Source organism: Mus musculus, chromosome 7, assembly GCF_000001635.26.
Source record: "Mus musculus strain C57BL/6J chromosome 7, GRCm38.p6 C57BL/6J".
In the NCBI taxonomy this organism is placed as follows: domain Eukaryota; kingdom Metazoa; phylum Chordata; class Mammalia; order Rodentia; family Muridae; genus Mus; species Mus musculus.
In genome coordinates this window covers 33,615,808-33,635,976 of record NC_000073.6, presented here as the reverse complement: position 1 = coordinate 33,635,976, position 20,169 = coordinate 33,615,808, and the positions used below count along the sequence as shown (strand labels likewise).

Here is a 20,169-nt window from a genome sequence, read left to right as displayed (position 1 = left end):
AGCTAAAGGCATGGTCTTAACACACCCGTTCTAGGGACATGAGGGTGTTCACTTTAATTCTACCCTTGTATGTCCACATGTGGATTCCACAAAGTGGCCTTCAAAGTTCAGAGAACAGGATAACTTTTTTGGAGCTGGAGTGGTAGGGATGAAATGTTATGATAAAAGTCCCAGGCTGGAGAAGGATGCCAGGGGCCAAGCTTGTGCAGCTAGGCTTGGGAGGCTGTGTCAGGAAGGCTGATGGAGGCCAAACTCAGTCATGGATCTACTGTAGATTGGTTGAGCTGAGCAGCCAGGCCCAGCTCAGGCAGTCTGAGAGTCCTTTCCTGCCCCATCCTCCTGAAATCGTCAATCAGGATTGTCACATATCTGGATTCTCAGTGAAGCTTCAGTGGTGTGCAAGAGCACAAGCCCCGCCCCTAACCAGACACATGGAGACAAATGATGAAAGCAGTTTCATGTGCCTTGTCTTCCTCTGTCAACGTGCTATCCACACATTTCTTGATTTTTTTTCAGTATTTTCCAGTATTTCAGTGTCATCTTTTTTATTGTTTCACATAATCAACATACTCTTCTAAGGTTCCATTAAAAAATAGATTAACATCCTCTTTTATAGCTGGGCAAATGCCACAATATGGAACATAAAGATAAGATGGCCCTCACTTGAAAGACCTGCATCAGTATATCCCAGGGAATAGAGGGTGTGAGAGCCATGATAGCTTGCATCCTGACCCCACACAGTAATACCCACCTCCCCCTGAAGTCAGGAGGAATAGGGCAGCCTCAAGGATCATCAAAGCACCAGCAAGCTTCATGATAGTGGTGGCAGGTGCTCCTACACAGCTTGTTCCCCTTGTATTACTGCCTTGGTCTGCTCAGTGGGCAAGGAGGTGACCATGTCTGAACTTCTCCATGCCCCTCCCAATACACATCTTGGAACTTCCTGAGGGTGTGTTTACATTATTGGGAGATATGTATTTTGGAAAGATCCTGGTCAACAACCCATCTCAGCTTGTTTCCCTTCTTAGTGAACTTCTTATGATATGACAAATATCACTTGTCATTTGACAGCCAAAGGGAAAGTATGACTAGGGAGTGGGTCAAATGGTCTCACAATCAGACCTCCAGAATGAGACCTGTGTCCTCCTGTCACACTGGGAACCTCAAGATCCATACTCATAGTCAGTTCTAAACAAGCCAAACTTCAGACCACTGGTGATGTGACCCCTGCCCTGTCTTTGTTCTGCCTCTACCTTCCAAATGCTTCATGCCTTCCCTTGAACCAGTCTCTTCAATCCATGCTTCTCCTGATGTTGTAGGCATCCTGTAATTTGATCTTTTTGTTCTTGGTTGTTGGGTTGTTTGTTTGTTTGTTTGAGTTATGGTGTCTCTACACAGACCAGCCTGTCCTGGAAATATGAATATCAGGTTAGCCTTGAACTCACATAAGTCTTTGTGACTGCCTCCCATGTGAAAATTGGAATAAAAGGCAAGTACTTTCATTTCTGCTTAAACCTTACTTCTTAAACACATTGTTGAGGCTTTCTGTTATGTTTGTTTGTTGTTTTTTAGTTTTTGATTTTTTTAAAAAAAGATCTTGCAGGTTGGTCTTGACCTTATCACCTTCCTGAGAAGTGTGTGTGTGGACCTGCCTGCCTACCAAACTATCTGTCTTCTGCCTGTCTGTCTATCTGTCAGTCTGTCTGTCTGTCGTTTGGTCTGTTTATGTATATATCTGGTGGATTCAACTTTCTTTGGGGCTAGTTGTCATCATTGTCAAAATCTGTTAGCAATGAGCAGGTATGGTAACTGTCACCTTTGATATCAGTATTTTGGAGTAAGAGCCCTCCTATCTCTGTGAGTTAGAGGTCAATCTGGTCTACACAGAAAGTTATAGGCTACCCAAAATTACACAGGAAGACCTTGTTAATAAACATCATTAGTGTGTTCATTATGTTCTCACTTCAAGTGCCTTGTGTTCATTTTCTCATAACTAAGCAAGGATATTTCATTTTGGAGGTACCTGGCCCCCTAATTGGCCACTGCCAGACTCTTCATTGCTGATCTAGCTATTCTGACTACTGATCAAAAAGCAAGCATGCTGGCAATTTTAAATATTCCACAGCTACCCTGTTAAAATTAGAGTCCAATCTCAGCTGGATTCCCAAGCTCCTGAAGGCTCAGCATCAGTCCATCTGTGCCAGTGTGTCCAGCTGATCTTTGCTACCAAAGATTTCCAGATGACCCTTCAAACCCCTCTACCTGGGCCAGAAGAGGAGCACCTCCCACTGCACAGGGACATAAGGGGACTGTTGGGAAGGGTGCTAAGAGGCAAGGCTGTGGTAGGCTACTTGCTCCACCTACCTTGGAAACAGACTGATTAAGCCCAGTCATTCAGATAGGAGATACACTGCCCCCCCTCCCCCGGCATTGCCATTTTAGGCTTCATGAAAGGGTTCTTTTGACAGCTCTTTTGTCCTTCTTTAGGAAGTGTGGGCTGAACATACACCAATGGAGGAGGCTGAAGACAGCAGAGCAAAGCCTAAGGCACACATGTGAAGGCTGAAGGGTCAGCAGGATAAGCTCTGAAATAGTCCAAGAGTCTTACTGCTCTATAGTAGCTGAAACATTTGATGGGGAAAATGCAGGAGGAAGCAGGTAGGGTCATGGAATGAAGAGAGGGCAGAAGCAGACTCTGAGGAAGAACAAAAGGGATCCATTGGACAGGATAATTAGAACACAATGGCCAGAAGATGTCTAGGAAGCTGTACAGACTTTGGAGACTACACTAGGGCCTAGAGCCTCATCATTGCAGAGTGCCAGAAGGGCTCAGCTTCCTGTCCATGCTGTTGAGGATCTACAGCACAGGTAGGACTCAGGGTCCCATGCTAGTAAGAGGATTGCTCAAGAGAGTATACCACTGCTGCCTCTACCATCTGCTACCTGTTGGAGTTAGTCTTATGCTGCTGTGTATTCAAATGCTAAGTACTGGACCCCATGGAATGGAATCCCCCAAACCTCCAACTACTTGCCAATCTCTTTAACAAATTCTCACATACACCAGATGTTGCTTAGTAAATGAGTTCACCTAAATCTCTGACTATCTAAGAAAATGTGACTGCCAGGCAATGATGGAGAGAAGAGAGGCATTCTGGGCTTTTTTTTTTTTTTCTGGGCTGGGTGTCGCAGGCAACACTTAAACAGCAAGTAACATGGGGCCTATGGATTGTATGCAAGACAAAATAGTACAAAACCTGTCTGATCTGGGTTTACAGCTCATCAAATAATAAACAAAACCTTTCTGTCTTTTATAGAGGCTAGCTAAAATATATATTTCATTTATAGCCAGTTTATACTCCTTGTTTTCAAACATGGTGGGCAGTGAAGAAGCTGAAACCAGCCTGGGAGAGCATCCCCCTATCTGAGCACAATTGTCATCTTTGTGATAGAGGGGATCCCAGACAGGTAATGGGGCCACACCTCCTCAACTTCCCACAGGTGGGGACCATAGTGGGGACCACTATGTATTCACCTCATTGCTTTGGACTTTGTCAGTCATCTGACTGCTCTGTGTACAACTGAACCTGGAATTTATCATTTAACCAGCGTGTTTCTCATTTATAGAGTATCTACATTATGTATGACACCATTTTCCCATAATTGTGACCCAAGAGAGAACCATGGCCTTCATATGCTCTCCTTCACTGCCTGAAATGCTTTCGCTTCATCTTCCTGGGAAATTTGTCACCTAAATCCTCAGACTGCATAAAAAAACCCAACATATCAGAGGGAGGTTCAGCTACAGCTTTCCCATGTTTAAGACACACACCAAACACCCACATTGAGCCTTTGTCCCCACTGTGCCATAGCGGAGGTGTGTATGATAGGTATTTGAGAAGGAATGTAGAGCCTCTGCTCTCAGTCTTCCACAATCCCCTGTTGCCTTTCTGCAGCTTACCCTGTGTTAAGATAACACAAGTCCCTGGCTACCTGAAGTTTCCTGATCCTCTCCCTTCAAGATTCCAGATCATGATGCAAATTAATCTCTTTACTATATACATGACCTAGTCTTGGGTCATTTGTCATAGCAATACAACCTGAATTATAACCCTAGAGTACATGTGGATCCCTTGTATATAAGAACACACCTGACCTTCACCATAGCAAAGGCTCTGAATCCCTCTTCCTCTTCTATAGCTCCTCTTTCCTTGACAGACTTTTGGTGTTCTTTGGATGTTGGAAGTCTCAATAGAGCAAGTCTTTCCTCTCTCTTAGGGTCAGCACACATAGGAGGTCTTCACAAATGCTGTTTATACTGGCCAAAGGGCTATCTCAATTCTCTCAAGTCTATAAACAAGACCCGACTTAAAACACACAGTACTATCATGTCATATAATGCAGCCTTGGCTTCAAACTAATCTTCCCCCAAGCCTATGTTACAGAAGTGTTTGTGTTTAAGTAATTTGGCTGGTATTTATTTTTAAAAGTAAAGATTATATGTGTGTGATGAGGCACAATTAAGTAGTTTGTTGTAAAACGCACTTCACTGCCTGAAATGCTTTCGCTTCATCTTCCTGGGAAATTTGTCACCTAAATCCTCAGACTGCATAAAAAAACCAACATATCAGAGGGAGGTCCAGCTACAGCTTTCCCATTTTTAAGGCACACACCAAACACCCACATTGAGCCTTTGTCCCCACTGTGCCATAGCGGAGGTGTGCACACTCAGTGACAGAATGAACTTTGCTGAGGACACAAAGAGTCCAAAGCCCTTGAATTTCACTGGTTATCTGAGCCAAACAGGATATACCTCCTGTAACTGTTTGGGTAATTAGGTGCCAAGTACTGAGATCTAATTGTGAGCTCTCTGCTTGTTCCACTGGTCTTTGTTTTATGACCTTGCATGTCCTGAGGGCTGTGATGGCCTGTAGAATGTGCCCACTGTGGGCTTCTCTCTTCTGTATCGAGTTGGGAATGGAGACAAGGGCATCATGTGATTAAGCAATTGTCTACTGCCCAGTGACCCGATGCTACTCTAATTTGATTATGGTGTTGTATCACTGTAACAGTAATCTTAACTAAGACAACTGACATATCTGTATGTACAAAGTGGCCAGGGAAAGACAGTGAGGGCCTTCAGTTGCTCTCTACTATGTAGATGTGTGTATATACATTATATCTGTGTATTCATACATATATGCATATGTATGTACTTATTTGACATATTATTTGGCTTTATGTGTATTTGGATTGTGCCTGCATGAGTGTCTTATGCAGTACTGAAAGCATTCCCTGTGGAGGTCACAGGAGAGCACTGGATCCTCTGGAACTGGAGAAACAAATGGTTGTTAGCTGCCATGTGGGTGCTGGGAAATGATTCTGGGTCCATTTTATAGCTGGGACTCTTGCGCGCGCTCGACTGGCCAGGAAGAACGACGCTGCAACAGGATCCTTCTGCACACGTTTATTGGGAGAGCTCGATTGTAGAGGCGAAAAGACCCTGAGCCCAGAACTGGTGCTGCTTACATAGGCCTAGGAGAGGCGTGTCTCACATCTGATTGGTTAACTTGTCTTGGCAAAAGAACCTTCACTGCCTATGTATGTGTGGTGGCCAGCAGTAGCCAACTGCCACTCTGCAACTGCCACTCTGTAACGGCTTCCCACATCTCCTCCTTTTTGTTTTAATAAAATGAGGCTGGTCTAGGCCTGTGTAATTATGTCCATCTGCCGTGGCTCCTGTTTTAGGTCGTTCCTCTAATGTCACAGCCTTTCCCGTCATCTTAGGTTGGTCTGTGCACGAGGAAAGTTGCCCGTCTCTGGATACCGCAGTACTGTGTGACAGTAACTGCTAAATGACCTAGGGCGAACTTATGGCCCACAAAGGTATACTTATCCTGGTCTCAATCATCAGGAGAAGGATCATCTTCGGATTCATCTTGATCTTTCACGAACCCAAAGTAGATTTTCTTCACCTGGTACCACCGTTCCTCAGCTGAAAAGTTCTGAATCCACGCAGTCGGATCCTTCTCAGCAGTCTGTTTTGCAGGAACACTTCATTACCACCGTTCCCCAGCTGAAGAGTTCTGAATCCACGCTGGATCCTTCTCAGCAGTCTGTTTTACTGGAACCTTTATTACCACCGTTCCCCAGCTGAAGAGTTCTGAATCCACGCTGGATCCTTCTCAGCAGTCTGTTTTACGGGAACCTTTATTACCACCATTCCCCAGCTGAAAAGTTCTGAATCCACACTGGATCCTTCTCAGCAGTCTGTTTTGGAGGAACACTTCATTACCACCGTTCCCCAGCTGAAGAGTTCTGAATCCATGCTGGATCCTTCTCAGCAGTCTGTTTTACAGGAACCTTTATTAACCGCTCCTTCCCCGTGATGCAGTTCTGAATCCTCCCTGTAGCAGGGGGTCTTCGCTCGTGCCTGAAGATGTTTCTTTTCCCGGGTTTTCGGCACCACTTCTTGCACGCGCTCGACTGGCCAGGAAGAACGACGCTGCAACAGGATTCTTCTGCACACGTTTATTGGGAGAGCTCGATTGTAGAGGCGAAAAGACCCTGAGCCCAGAACTGGTGCTGCTTACATAGGCCTAGGAGAGGCGAGTCTCACATCTGATTGGTTAACTTGTCTTGGCAAAAGAACCTTCACTGCCTATTTATGTGTGGTGGCCAGTAGTAGCCAACTGCCACTCTGCAACTGCCACTCTGCAACGGCTTCCCACATGAGACCACCTTATATTTTTTGAGACAGGGCCTCTTAATGGAGCTTGCTAATGGCTAGATGGACTGGCCAGTAAGCTCTCTGGTGCTAGAGTTACAAGGGGTTGCTTTGTGCCTAGCTGTCCTCACAGTTTCTGAGGCTTGAAAATCATGGATTCAAGAGTGTATGCCCAACAACTACTTCACTGACTGGCCTGTCCCACAAGCCCACCCTGCTGCTTTCTTGAGGATATGTAGCTCACAGTGAAGCACTGAATGGAGGTCAACTCACAGGAGAAACATCTACAGATCCTCTGGAATTCTTCTGTGAGATGTAAGAACACTTTCATCCAAGCTCATTTATATGCCATGCAGCCATTCACAACACCATGGGTTTATAGGCTATTTCAAAATTCTAGTACAATCCAATATCATGTTGTTTAATTAGTTGTTCAAATTGTTTTATATTTGTCAATTAGGAGCCTATCCTATCCATGCTTTCTCATGCCAGTTTCCACAGAAATTTTTAGATATCTGTTGATGTGTTTGTGTACTTCTGTATGTGCCTGTTTATGTACAGTGGTACTAACATGTCTGTGTGTATGTGTTTGTGTTTGTGTGTGTGTGTGTGTGTGTGTGTGTGTGTGAAGGTCAGATGACAATTTGTAGGAGTTAATTGTCTTCTTCTCCCAGGTGGGTTCTGGGATTTGAACTTAGGTTTTTCCATTCAATCACTGCACCTTTAACTGCTGAGCTATCTCAACATCCTTCCACCTTACCTTTTGAGACAAGGCTTGAACCTGAAGCTCACATGAGATTAGGTATGGGTACCACCACTCTCATGGGTCCTAGGGATTTGAACCCAGGCATTTATGCTTGCAAAATAAGCAACTTTCACACTATTTGGTTGCCCCTGTTTATAAGTGTGGTGCTGTGGAATAACCCAAGCATTTTGCTCATGCTAAAAAACATTCTACAAATATTGTAGGGAACTAGTGACAAAATGCCAGATGAGAAGCCACAGTTCTGCTCACAGTTTGAAGAAATACAGTTCATCGCGGTCAGTTATTCACAGTGAAGGAACTTGAGGTGGTTGGTCACATCTACAATCAGGAAACAGAGAGGCACTAATGATTTTGCTCAGCTTCTTTACCTCTTTCCACCCTTTATGTAACCATAGTACATGCTTCCACATAAAAGGAAGTCTAACCAACTCCATGACCAAGCCTAAAAACACCCATTCAAAACTATGTTTCCATGGCAACATTCAACCCACTCAGAATGATCAAGATTAACCATCACACACTGCAAACAGAACTTCCTGTCTTAAGAAACATGCACTACCACACACAGCTTGCAATCATATCTGTGCTGAAAATGTATGTATGTTGTTCTGAACTTGAGACAGTATATACACACAGCACTTCCTGTGGCCTGTGGAGCAGTGTAGTTTACAAGCAGGCAGTTCACAGTAGCCTGAGCAGTGGTGGACAGCAGAGTTCATGGACAGGGTGAATCCCTCACCCTAACACTCACTGCTCTCACCACGTGGACAAGAGTGTTCAAACCTCTTTAAGACATGGTTCCTAACAGAGTTAAGAGGGCACAAGGCAAACAGCAACAGGAATGAGCTACTGTGGAGTGAAACAGAATTTGTGGTGCAAAATCATCATCAGCCCCGAAGGATATCCACACTGCCAAAGAGCTGGGGACTACCCTGGCTGAGTGTAACAGAGAGGTAGATGGTGCCTCCATGTCCTCTGCCTTCCAATACAAAGGTCTCAGTAGCTTGGACAATTGGATCACAAAGAGGTAAGGACTGTGGCAAGGAAGCACAGGTGACAAATAAAACAGGACCACACGGTATTTGGTTCTGCACTCAGGCTGCAAAGAAGAGCTCTAAACACTCTTTGGGAAAGGTACAAACAACTTCTTTCCAGAAACTGATGACATCAGACTCTCTCAGGATGTTTGTTCTTCAGAGTGGGAGGAGCCCCCATGTATCTGCCTCTATGGAAGTTGGAAGGGGATCCACAGGTGCTAGGTTCTTGCCCAAAATGTGTTTGGAACACATGGAGGCAGGTTTGGGGTTGGGTGTGGCTGGGTTCAGAGCTTTAATGGATTATAAAGAAGAGACTCTGCACTGAGAGGAGCATTAACACTCTTCAGCATGAAGGGGATACTTCTGCTGTGCTTGCTGGTGACTGGAGAGCTGAGCTTCCAGACAAGTGAGAATGGTATCCTTGTTCACCCCATCTCAGTCCCTTGGAAATATCTATGTGGGGCCCTGAGACAGACCTAGGTGTCCTTGGAAGTCCACTGGCAAGGAGCTGCAGAAGACAATTGATGCTTTCTGCACTGAGTTAGAACTGTTGGGTTTGTGGGATGTGGAGATAAGTTGTGCTGGTGATGATATACATGATGAAGGGACCTTAGATGCACAGTTGAAGCAGAGGCAAGTGTTGGGCTTGTGTGAAGGTCAAATATCAAGGCCTGTCCACTCATGGATGGTTTTCTGCTAGATATATGTATCTCATGTAAACTATGTAATATCTTAAAGACTGGAGCCTTAGGGAGGATTTGACTTTGAGAAAAGTCAGTTAAGGCATTTGTAGATGCAGCAAGGAGCATTGAGCCTGTACTTCGACCATCCCATTGTCTTTTAATGGTGTTTTTCTGTCACTATTTGCAGCAGAAGTATGTGTTCTTTTCTTCAAATGCTATCCAAGTGCTCTCTCCGTAAAAAGATTGTATCAAGAACTCCAGGCATTCAATGCTACTGCAGGGGAAAAGGTGGCCTTTGAAAAAATCCAGGACTGCTAGAAAGAGGGAGGATTAAGAAACATATTTATGGAACCTGAAATTATGGTAATTTTCTGCCTACCTCTACTCACCCATGCAACAAATGCTATAAGGCTGTACACCAGTGATAAATGCAACCATTACTACATGTCATGTGACCTGCAACTGAGAACTGAAACCCTTGCCCACCCTAGTACATGTAAAGCAGCATGCCATGTACACAGCTAGACTGTTCCTTGCACCACCCTAAAGTTCACTCCCACATGCTTTGTAAACATGGGGTTCTCACCCATAGTAGGAACAGGGGAGTCCTTGGGATGGTGGACTCTGCACAGGTTTTGGAACCCCAGCGCTACTCTAAGATGCTTGAAATTTCTCTCTATGTGCCAGTGTCTTTTTTGGAACCACTCTCAAGTCTATAGTTCCCCTGTCTTCGATGAATCCCATTTCTGCTGGCATTATCTGTGACATAACAAAACCTCCCACCATGTCTGAAATGCCACCCCCACCTCAGGGGGTGCCTACAGTTGCTCACCACTGTTGTCTCCTGTCCTCTTGCTTCAAGCATAACTGGATTGCAGAGATGTATATTTAGAACAGTGCATCTCTCACCCTATTTCCAAAAGTATTTTACTTGAGTATCAGATATTGAAAAACCACAGTGCTATCCAAAAATGAATTTCCTCTAACAAGTCCAAATGGGGGACATATTTTTAATATGGCTACACATCCAGTGTGCCTGGAGAGGGGGGCTCAGGTGTGGGAGACATCACCAAACTCATACTCAGCTCTACTGTCCCTCTATAGACCTAGCCCCTATCATGCTTTCCAGAACCTTCTCCCCTTCTTTCCTGTCTGGCTATGATGGTGGTTTTCAGACTTCCTCCTGAAGGGTGTGAATGGGCTCCATTTCCCTTGAGGCAGAATTTGTTACTAAAGACCTGAATCACTGCATGGGATTTTCTTTCCTGTGGATGAGGAGTAGTCTCTTTGTGGGTGGCTGCTGAGGTCCTGTACCTTGCCTGTAGCCAACTCTGTCCCTCTCTCCCTTTTTGTTTTCCAGGAAGCCATGGACTCCAGCCCTGAGTGCAAGGCATTCTATAATAGTGGCTCCATAAGGTCCATTTTAGACCTTCTTTCCAAGTTATTAGAGGAATAGAAGAGTTAATGTGTTTTGGGCAACCCATCTTTGCAACATGTGTAATCCTAGTGCCATCTTGCTGACCTGTCCTCTTTCTCTCCTGAAGTTGGATTCCTGTTCCTGTTCCTTCATCATTCAGTCTCTTAGACTGATTCTAATAAAGGCTTGCAGCTCTGTTCTGTGACTTCTGTCTATGTGCTGAACAAGTTTTTCAGAGGATCCAGGAGATAGTGAGATAAATGACTTGTGTAGTCACAGAGAGCAGGGTGACTGCTCCTGATTAGCTGGTTGATCATTAGAGAGCCTTTCTGGTCTCCTTTTTTTGTTGCTGTGTAGACCAGGCTGGCCTGGAATTCACAGAGATCCATGTGTCTCTTCCTCCCGACTGCTGGGATTATAGATGTGAGCCACCATGCTCAGTTTACTCTGTGAGACTCTGGAGACTGGGATTGTCTGAGGGAAAATAGCATGTAAGTAGCCACAGAATTCACCAGGTTGTCAGGATAGAAAAGAAGTGGAGAAATACTTACATCATGTGTTGTCTCCGGGCTTTATCACAAGAATATGGACTCCTTGTATCCAGTTATTACAGGAGATTAATGCAGGGATCACATGGGTGTGGTTCTCAGATAATCTTTGTCTGATTGTGACATTTATCCATTTGTCACACCCTGGCCAATACAGCAGTTTCTAAGATAGTGATGTTTAAACTCTGAGACCCTACCTCAAAAACAAAACCAAGAGGTTGAAGAGATGGCTCAGGAGTTAAAAGTGCTGGCTTATCTGCCAGAGGTCCTAAGTTCAATTCCTAGCAACCACATGGAGGATCAAAACCATCTGTGACCCACTACAGGTGTGTCTGAAGACAGCAACAGTTTATTCATATTCATAACTTAAATAAATAAATCTCTAAAAGAAACTCAAAACTTAATAATATACTTAAAATATATAATATTAAAATAATAAACTTAAAAAAATCAATGGGGAAAGAGATAGAAGTCAATGCCCATAATGAGGAAAGAGTGAAGTGTTTGGAAGAAGGTTCAATGGGTAGAGTGCTTCAGTGCATTATTGGGAACCTGAGTTTGACTCCCAGAACCCATGTAAAGCCAGACTTGTTAGCATGTGTCTAGAGTCATAGTGCTCCTGTTCAGAGTTTGGAGGCTCAGGTAAATTCTAAAAAGTTTGTCGACCAGCTACCTTGGCATTCCACAATATCAGAGAGCCAGAGTCCTCTTCTAAACAATGGCTGAGAATTATCCTCCGATCTCTACATGCATGCTGTGGTATATGCATGCCCACTCTTTCTTATACACTCAAACACAAAACAGCAACCCAACAAGTAAAAGGGAGAGGGGACTGGAACTCTGTGTAAATTAAAATGTTCAATGCCATTTGTTAAAATGGAATACAACATAGTAACATAACTCTTATTCTGTATAATAGTGGAAAAAAATGAGAAGATTCATTGAACAGAGCAAGTGCTGGTGAGCAGGCTGAGGGACTGAAAGTCATACAAACAAGCCAAATTGGTCAGTGTTTAAGACTGACAAGCATGGAGCCATTGCTTTGTTCATCTGTTTCCTGATGGGACATGACAAAATCTAGGGCTTCCTAAAGAAGGCTGGCCTTCCTAGAGACAAAGCTCTCACAGGCAAACCAATGACTCTGAGAAAACAGAACATCTTAACCTTTTAACACCCTACCCAGTATTTTTCTAAAATACCGTCTCAGGACCAGGCATGGTCCTGGATCTGAAACCTGTTGAGATTATTCAAAACAGTAAGTCCAAGAACTGTTTCCTGTGCCCAAGAAGTTCCTAAGAAAAGGGTGTTGCCTCTGCCTCATGTTTTTCTGTCTCCCACCCAACAATGGTTTTTCTCACATAGCTCTGTGTGTACCTTCTCTTGATACATGTATGTAGTATGTTCCTTCGTCAATGAATTTCTTGTTCCATCATATCTAGAAGGTAAAGTCTCAAATGTAGAAATGAGACATGCAGGTCTTTAATGCCTTAATATTGACACACAGAAGACAGGAACAAATGAATGAATGCGCAGAACAGCTTTATTTACAACAGTCCCAACCTGAAGGGAGCTAAAAGTCCTTGGACTAATGACACAGGAGAAACTGTCTTACAACACACAATCCCACACTTATATTAATGGAAAATCCTCATGGTTGTACACAAATCAATGATAATTATTTTATTTACAAGATCCTCTAAAAGGAGAAAACAATCAATGAACCCCCTGATGGTCAATTAGGAAAGGGGAGACTATAAAGCGGTCACATTAGGAGCAGTGAAGGTATTCATTATCTTGACTACAGTGATTTCTTAGTTTTGTACATTAAATAGCACCTACCATGCTGGTCAGTGGTAGACCAGATCTTTAATTTCAGCACTTGGGAGGCAGAAGCAGAAATATCTCTGAGTTGGAGCCCAGACTGGTCAATAGAGAGAATTCCATGGCAGCCATGGCTACACATAGTCACCCTGACTCACAATACAAAACCACCATCACCAACATCAACAACAACAACAACAAGTCTCTCACATTTTATAATTTACGCACAGTAGAGGGCACAGAAATTCTGCTTCAACCAAGCTTTAATAAAAGACATGGTTCAGTACAAAAGAAATTATTTTTAATACCATCACAAGAATCTGATTTCTTCTATCTATTATAAATCCACTATTTGGCCAATGCCTACTACTCCCAGACATTGGAAGAGATTCCTACTTTGACCAGAGGAAAGCATCATGAACTGTAATGACTGACTTTGATTTCCAAGTCAAGGTACTATCATGTCTTTATTCTTTCTCCACTTTCTGGCCTGTGTAGCCAGAAACATTTGAATATTTTCCTACAAAGAAATAACCAGAGAAAGCTGAAAACTGCCTGTGTGCCCTCATCTCTCACAGCACAGTACTAAGAGCCTTCTCTTGCAGTAAATGTCCATCCCAAATATGCTTAGGCGATGAAAACACAACACCATTAATGTGAATGCATGCTGTGTGCCAAGATTGGGCAGATCTACTAATACACTACCATCGTCTACATCTATGAGACCTCAGATAACTTGTGGTTTCTCCAGGCTATGTGCTTCTGCTCCTCTTCTTTTGCTTTCCCTCATCTGAACCTTCTTCCTATTCCTTTATAAAGAGGCTGGCTTTTTGTGATGGTTTAATTATGCTTGGTCCAGGGCGTGGCACTATTAGTAGGTGTGGCTCTGTTGGAGTAGGTGTGGTCTTGGAGTAGGTGTGTCACTCTGGATATGGGCTTTAAGACACTCATCCTAGCTACCTGGAAGCCAGTATTTTGCTAGCAGTCTTTAGATGAAGATGTAAAACTCTTAGAAACTCCTGCTCCATGTCTGCCTGTATGCTGCCATGTTCTTACTATGATGATAATAAACTGAACCTCTGAACTTATAAGCCAGCCCCAATTCAGTGTTGTCCTTATAAGAGTTGCCTTGGTCATGGTGTCTGTTCACAGCTGGAAGACCTTAACTAAGAAACATTTGAAACAGAGACCTGGTTGGGATGTGGAGATGGAGAAGAGACTGAGGAAATGACCAACCAACAATGGGTCAAATTTAAATTCCATCCGATGGACAAGTATCAATCACTCACAATATTAATGATATTCTAATATGCTTGCAGACACAAGTCTATTAAAGCTGTCCTCCGAGAAGCTCAAAATAACATCAGACTCAGACAGATGCAGACACCCATAGAAGAACAGTGGATGCTGCTTGGGTACTCCTATAGAACAGGGGGAAGGAATGCTGGGAAGGTACAGAATTGTAAACTCAATAAGTTAGCATAGATGAGAAAATACTTTATCTAAATTGCCAAATATAATGGACTGGACTTTATAGGTGTATATCATACTTTATGAGTTGCATAACTGTCATAATGTTATTCAATTTATATCTATGAAAAGGGAGCCATTTATCAGACTAAAAAGGAGAATTTTTGAGGCTTTATCTTAATGTCTGTTGTAATGCTAAGGGTAGACTCTCCACCCATCCAAGAACTAGAGTCTGCATGTAGACCTATGATTCTGCCCCCAAGTTATTTCTGATTGGTAAATAAAGATGCCAACAGCCAATAACTAAGCATAAAAGACATAGATGGGATCTGGATTTCATTGGATTTGGGCTAGAAAGGACCATGGGAGAAGAAGATGATGCAAGGGATGAAGCCGCCATATTCAAATTTTAGGTTTGGTTTCAATTTTTCCCCAATGTTTGTGTCTTTTCTATGAGTAAGAAACTCAAACTCAGTGTCCTATTAGAGTCCAATAGAGAACATCTTTGCTGACTGACTAACTTAAACCCAAATAAGAAAAAAATTCCATTTTGTTTTGCTACATTGCTTGTCCCTCATATTTTTGAAAATTGATGTGAAAAAAAAAGCAATTTGAAATGAAGTCCAGAAGACTTCCTTGTGGAGAGCTCTTAGGACCACTTCAGGAAACTTGGAAGTAACTTAACATTGGGTCAGGACAGAAAAGTAGTCTCAGATTTGTTGATCATTCTGATATGCCCCTAGAAACAGTGATCTTGGTACTTTGTTTATTACGTTGCTTTTCCCTTAACCTAGAACTTATCTTACTATTTGCATATCATTAAAATGGTATAAAAGTTGACTTGAAAAATATAAACTTACTTCAGCCTCAGAATTGGCTGGAGTCATGTTATAATGTTGTCTAATTGTACCTTCTTCTTTTTGATCATCATTCCCTCCCTGGAGAACGCATTGACTGTCTTAGGTGGCTTGGTCACATACATAGACAGAATTTAATTCCAAGACACCATGTTTCTCTTTGCTAAGCCATGTCTAGAAAAAACTGTTCTTCAGGGACTGGGTTTGCATCTTTTTTAGTTTCCTTTTTTCTATATTGAGACCGGGTTTTCTATGTAGCTCAGGCTGTCTTGAACTCAACACAGATACCTTGATGGCCTCAAACTCACAGAGATATGCCTTCCCTTCCATAATGGTGCTGGGACTGAGGCTGTGTACCAGCACTGCTTGTCAGAAGATTTTTTATATCAAGGTCATGAAAACATTGTATACAGGACATTGATCCTGGCATATTCACTTGAGTTCTGTAGCTTGAGGTAACATTTTGGTTGTTTGTTTTCCTGATGTATTTTCATTATTGATTTTCAAAAGATTTTTTAATTATATGTTTGTCTAGGTGGTAGTGGTTCAGTCCTTTACACCCTGCACTTGGGAGGCAGAGGCAGGCAGATATTTGATGTTGAGGTCACTCAGGTCTACAGAGTGAGTTTCAGGATAGATCTGAGATAGAGAAACCCTGTCTTCCAAAATAAGTCAATCACATTAAGTGTATGTATGTCCTTGCGAGTGTGTACTTTAAGACTCTGACCCTTAGTCAGCAGTAATTATTTCACAATGGCCCCAAGTGAGACAAGAAAACTCAGATTGATGCAAAAGTAAGAGGTTTATTTTCCTGTATATAGGGGTTGACTTTCAATTAGACCCTCAAGGTTAGTTACTAAGAAGGTGCCTGATGGAAGTTTCTATTTCTCCTATATTTAAATCAATGGCTGCCTTCAGACTTTTATAATATTTTTCCTTTGTAAGAGCAAAGCTGAGTTCCCAGTGGTTGTGCTGGCCATCCCCATCCCCAACAGAATAGAGACAGTGAGTGCTGTAACAGGTTTGGCAGATGTGCACATAAGAGGGGAGAAGGAACCAGAATACAAAGGTACCACCAGGTGGGCACAATCAAGGTTGAGTGATCTTGAGCTTGAGCAGATTATCCTTCTTCTGTACCATCCAGTGAGTGTTCCCATGGAGTGGGACTTCTGCAGGTTTCACATGGGACCTGTGCACCCAAGCTGATAAAGTCCACCTTGAGGGCTGTGGGAGTGGTTTGCAGCACCAGGAAGGGTCCCTTCTACCAGAGGTCCAGCAACTGTGCTGATGCCTCCTTATGTAGACCCATTCACCAGTCTGGAAGTGGTAAGGGGTCTGGGCATTCCTGGAACATTTAAGATACACAGTTTGGGCCAAATCTCATGTTTAATTGACTGAAGGGCTTGGAGCCTCAAGAAGAGGTTCCTATCAGTAAGTTGGAATAACTCCAGGGAGGGCCCAGTAAACACCAAGGGAATTGAGGTATGATCAGGATCTCAAAAGGGAGCAGGTTAAAATGGTAGGGGTGTTCAGGGCTCAGATCCGGCCCAGTTGTTTTGACCTTCAAGCCCCATTTGAAGTAGAAACTTCAGGGTTCTTTGGCAAGCCAATTGTTTTGGATGGTGTTATGCTTGGGCAAACACCTGAAGGAAGGTTGTGTTGAAACAAACCCAAATGAAAGGCTAAGGCAGATTCATGAAGGAACTTTTCACTGAAGCAGACACAGATGAAAGGATGTTCTACTGAAACAAGCATGTGAAAGGACAGGTGATCAAGGATTCTTTGTCGACTACACACATGTATTGTTCTGCCTTATATAATGTAGTTGAGCTCCATTCATTGGGTACCCCTAGAGAGAAACACCAAAAAACTTCTGGTGGTATGCTGGGCCTCTATTTACCTATCAAAACAAACTAGAGGCAAGTTCCCTCAGTGTCTTACATGTGGATGGACATACAGATTTTTTTGTGAAGTTTTTGGGACCAAATGAACATTATACAAGCAGCATATGCCAAATCTAAGAAGTTGGTCTGCTGATTTGCTGACAACACATATGGATTCGCTCCAAAGAACCATTTTAAAACAGGTCTACTTGCCCTTTATCCTTTCTGTTCTACTACCTCTGATTGAGATGTGTAGAAAGGAGGTTGAATCATTTAAGAACCATAATTAAAAGAGGCAGTGGCAGGGCAGTGGTGGCAAATGCCTTTAATCCCAGTACTTAGGAGTCAGATGGAGGAGGATTTCTGAGTTCAAGGCCAGCCTGGTCTACAGAGTGAGTTCTAGGACACCCAGGGTTACACAGAGAAACCCTGTCTGGAAAAAGTAGTAGGCATTGAACAAATTAAAGTCACACCATTTATTGACAGTTGCTTACTTGTCACACCTAATGTGAATTGGCTAAAGATGACAGCACTTGACAGGCTCCAGTCACACCACTGTCCTTCACACTCTTTTCTACATATGTACTATAGATGTGCATGTAGACTGAACTATGATTTAAAAGGTGCAGTGGGAGTTTCTGGTGGTTTGAATAAGAATGGTCTCCAGAGATACATATGTTTGAATTCTTGACCCATACTGAGTGGCACTATTATGAAAATTGGCCTTGTTATAGTAGGTGTGGTCTTATTGAAGAAAATGTGTCACTGTGGAGCCAGCCTTTGACATCTTAAATGTACTTAAGATATCCCCATGTTATACCCAGTCTCCTTCTGCAGCCTGCAGGGCAAAACAGATCTCTCACCTTCTTCTCCAGTAATATGCCTGCCTGCACACTCCCATGCTTCCTGCGTGGATGATAATGAACTGAACCTGGAAATTGTAATCCAGCCCCTATTAAAGGTTTGCATTAATATGATTGCCTTCATCAAGGTTCTTTCCATAGCAATAAAAAGATAATTAAGATAAAAGTTAGATGCAAGGACTGGGGTACTGACATACCATGCTTTTATTTGGAGGAATATGGACTTTAGAATTTTGAATTAGGGAAGAAGGGCTTAACAGGTAGGCTACCTTAGTAGGAAATCTCAAGAGTGAAGTGTTGAGGGTGATTTGAAAGGTGGGACCTTGTTTAAAGTGGTTTCAGAGAATATAAATGTGTGGCCTATAGATGGTTCATAGGATATTTTGTTGAAGAATGAGGGTGCTTTCTACTCTTGTCCAAAGAGTCAGCCTGAGGCTAAAGTAAAGACTTTTATTTATTAATTCTCTTGGCAAAGGAAATCTCAAAACAGCCTAGAATTGACTTATTGTGTGGTTATTAGTCCTTAGTGTTATGAAAATTTATAACAAAAATAAGCACGCTAAGCAAGGAAAATTAGAAAATGTTCAGGACAAGGAGAAAAGTGGTAACAAGAAGTGGAATAGAGGTAAATCTTGTGTTAAGGAAGGTAAACAGATTATGGAAGGTCTGATATTAAATGGAATAAAAGAGCGGTGACAAGCTAAGCTTCTAACTTGTGAAAAGGAAATAAGAAATGCTTATGGTGCAGCATGATGGCATACACCCTTAAAGGACAGGAATATTTCAGAGTTCAAATCTAGCCTGGTCTACAGAGTAAGTTCCAGGAAAGCCAAACACATGCAGTAAAGGAGATTATAAAAAACAAAATACTGGTGAAGTTGTGATTGATCAAGTGAATCATGTTTCAGCCCCCACAAACAGCAAACCTTAGCAGCTCCAGCCATGTGGTTCTGGCTTCAGTGTCAGGAAAGGGCTTATAGGATCTACTTTTTCAACTCAAGAAAGCCTCTGATGTCAGGCATTTGTCAGCAATATCTTTGCATGGAGACCAAGAGAGGCATTTGAACGAAGGTATGAAGGTGAAGTTTGGATTGCCTTGGAGACCCCAAGATGTCAGCAGTACCAGAGCAGTGGAAAACCTTTTGAGGAGAGCTGTTAACTGGGAGTGGAACCAGCCCAAGAAAAAGAAGTGTGTTGCAGTCAACAAGCTGAAAGGAATTGGAAATCTGAAGAGTGCTTTGACATCACACATCAGAATGCAGAGTTTGGAGTTTTCTCAGCTGCTTTTCTGTTTGGCTTGGGTCCAGTGTTTCCTTACTATGCTACTTTTGGAATGGTAAAATTTATCCTGTGACATATTTGTGGGAATTATGTGATTTACATTTTTATCTTATTTTACATGCAATTACAGTTAAGAGATTGCATGAATCTCAGAAGAGACTTTGAACTTGTAAGCATGTTTGAGACTATTATAGACTACAGGGTATAGCTGTCTTTTTCCTTCCTTGTGTGTTCTTTCTTCTATGCTCTCTCTACCTCTTTCCTTGTACCCTTTTGTATTCCTAACAGTAGATATGGAAAAAAAGAGATCCATGCATTAATCCAGAGGTTACAAAGTGGGTGATATCATTTGAATACTTCCTGTTGATTAGGGGTATTGAGTCTTTGGGACAAGTTTGACCTACATCATCAGGATGTGAAATTTTTATTCTTGTTACTTCTTTGAGGATAACTACTTAACAATCTATAACCAACAACAGCCACCAATTAACAAGCAAACACCCAACTCTTGTGGCCCTAGTGTTTATCAACCTTCTGAAGAGTTCCCAGAATTCCAAATATCACACAATCATAGAAATTATTTGCATATTGGCAGTACCACAATTGAGCTGTGAAATCTCAATGTCCCAGAGGTTGTCCCTGCAATATCCTTCAACCAATTAGACCCAACCTTGAATCCAAAAATCCAGGCTCCCCTCTGAATTGCAAGGTTTTATTGTTGGATTCCTGTTCTTAGACATCTGGAGGGAAGGGCTATAGCCTGCTTCATCTATGCAGATGAGCAGAAAAGTGGCTTCTTTGAGAGCAAAGTTGTAGCCA

At 42.6% G+C, this 20,169-nt stretch overlaps 1 pseudogene across 1 annotated transcript in view; it reads left to right on the top strand.

Moving 5' to 3' along the window:
* Scgb2b23-ps (secretoglobin, family 2B, member 23, pseudogene) overlaps positions 1–10,832 on the top strand; it is a 28,137-nt pseudogene extending 17,305 nt beyond the window's left edge. Inside the window, exons 2-3 of the transcript NR_045685.1 lie at positions 9,398–9,573; positions 10,571–10,832. The product of NR_045685.1 is annotated as a secretoglobin, family 2B, member 23, pseudogene (transcript). The remainder of the gene's footprint in view (positions 1–9,397; positions 9,574–10,570) is intronic.
* The last annotated feature ends 9,337 nt before the right edge of the window (positions 10,833–20,169 follow it).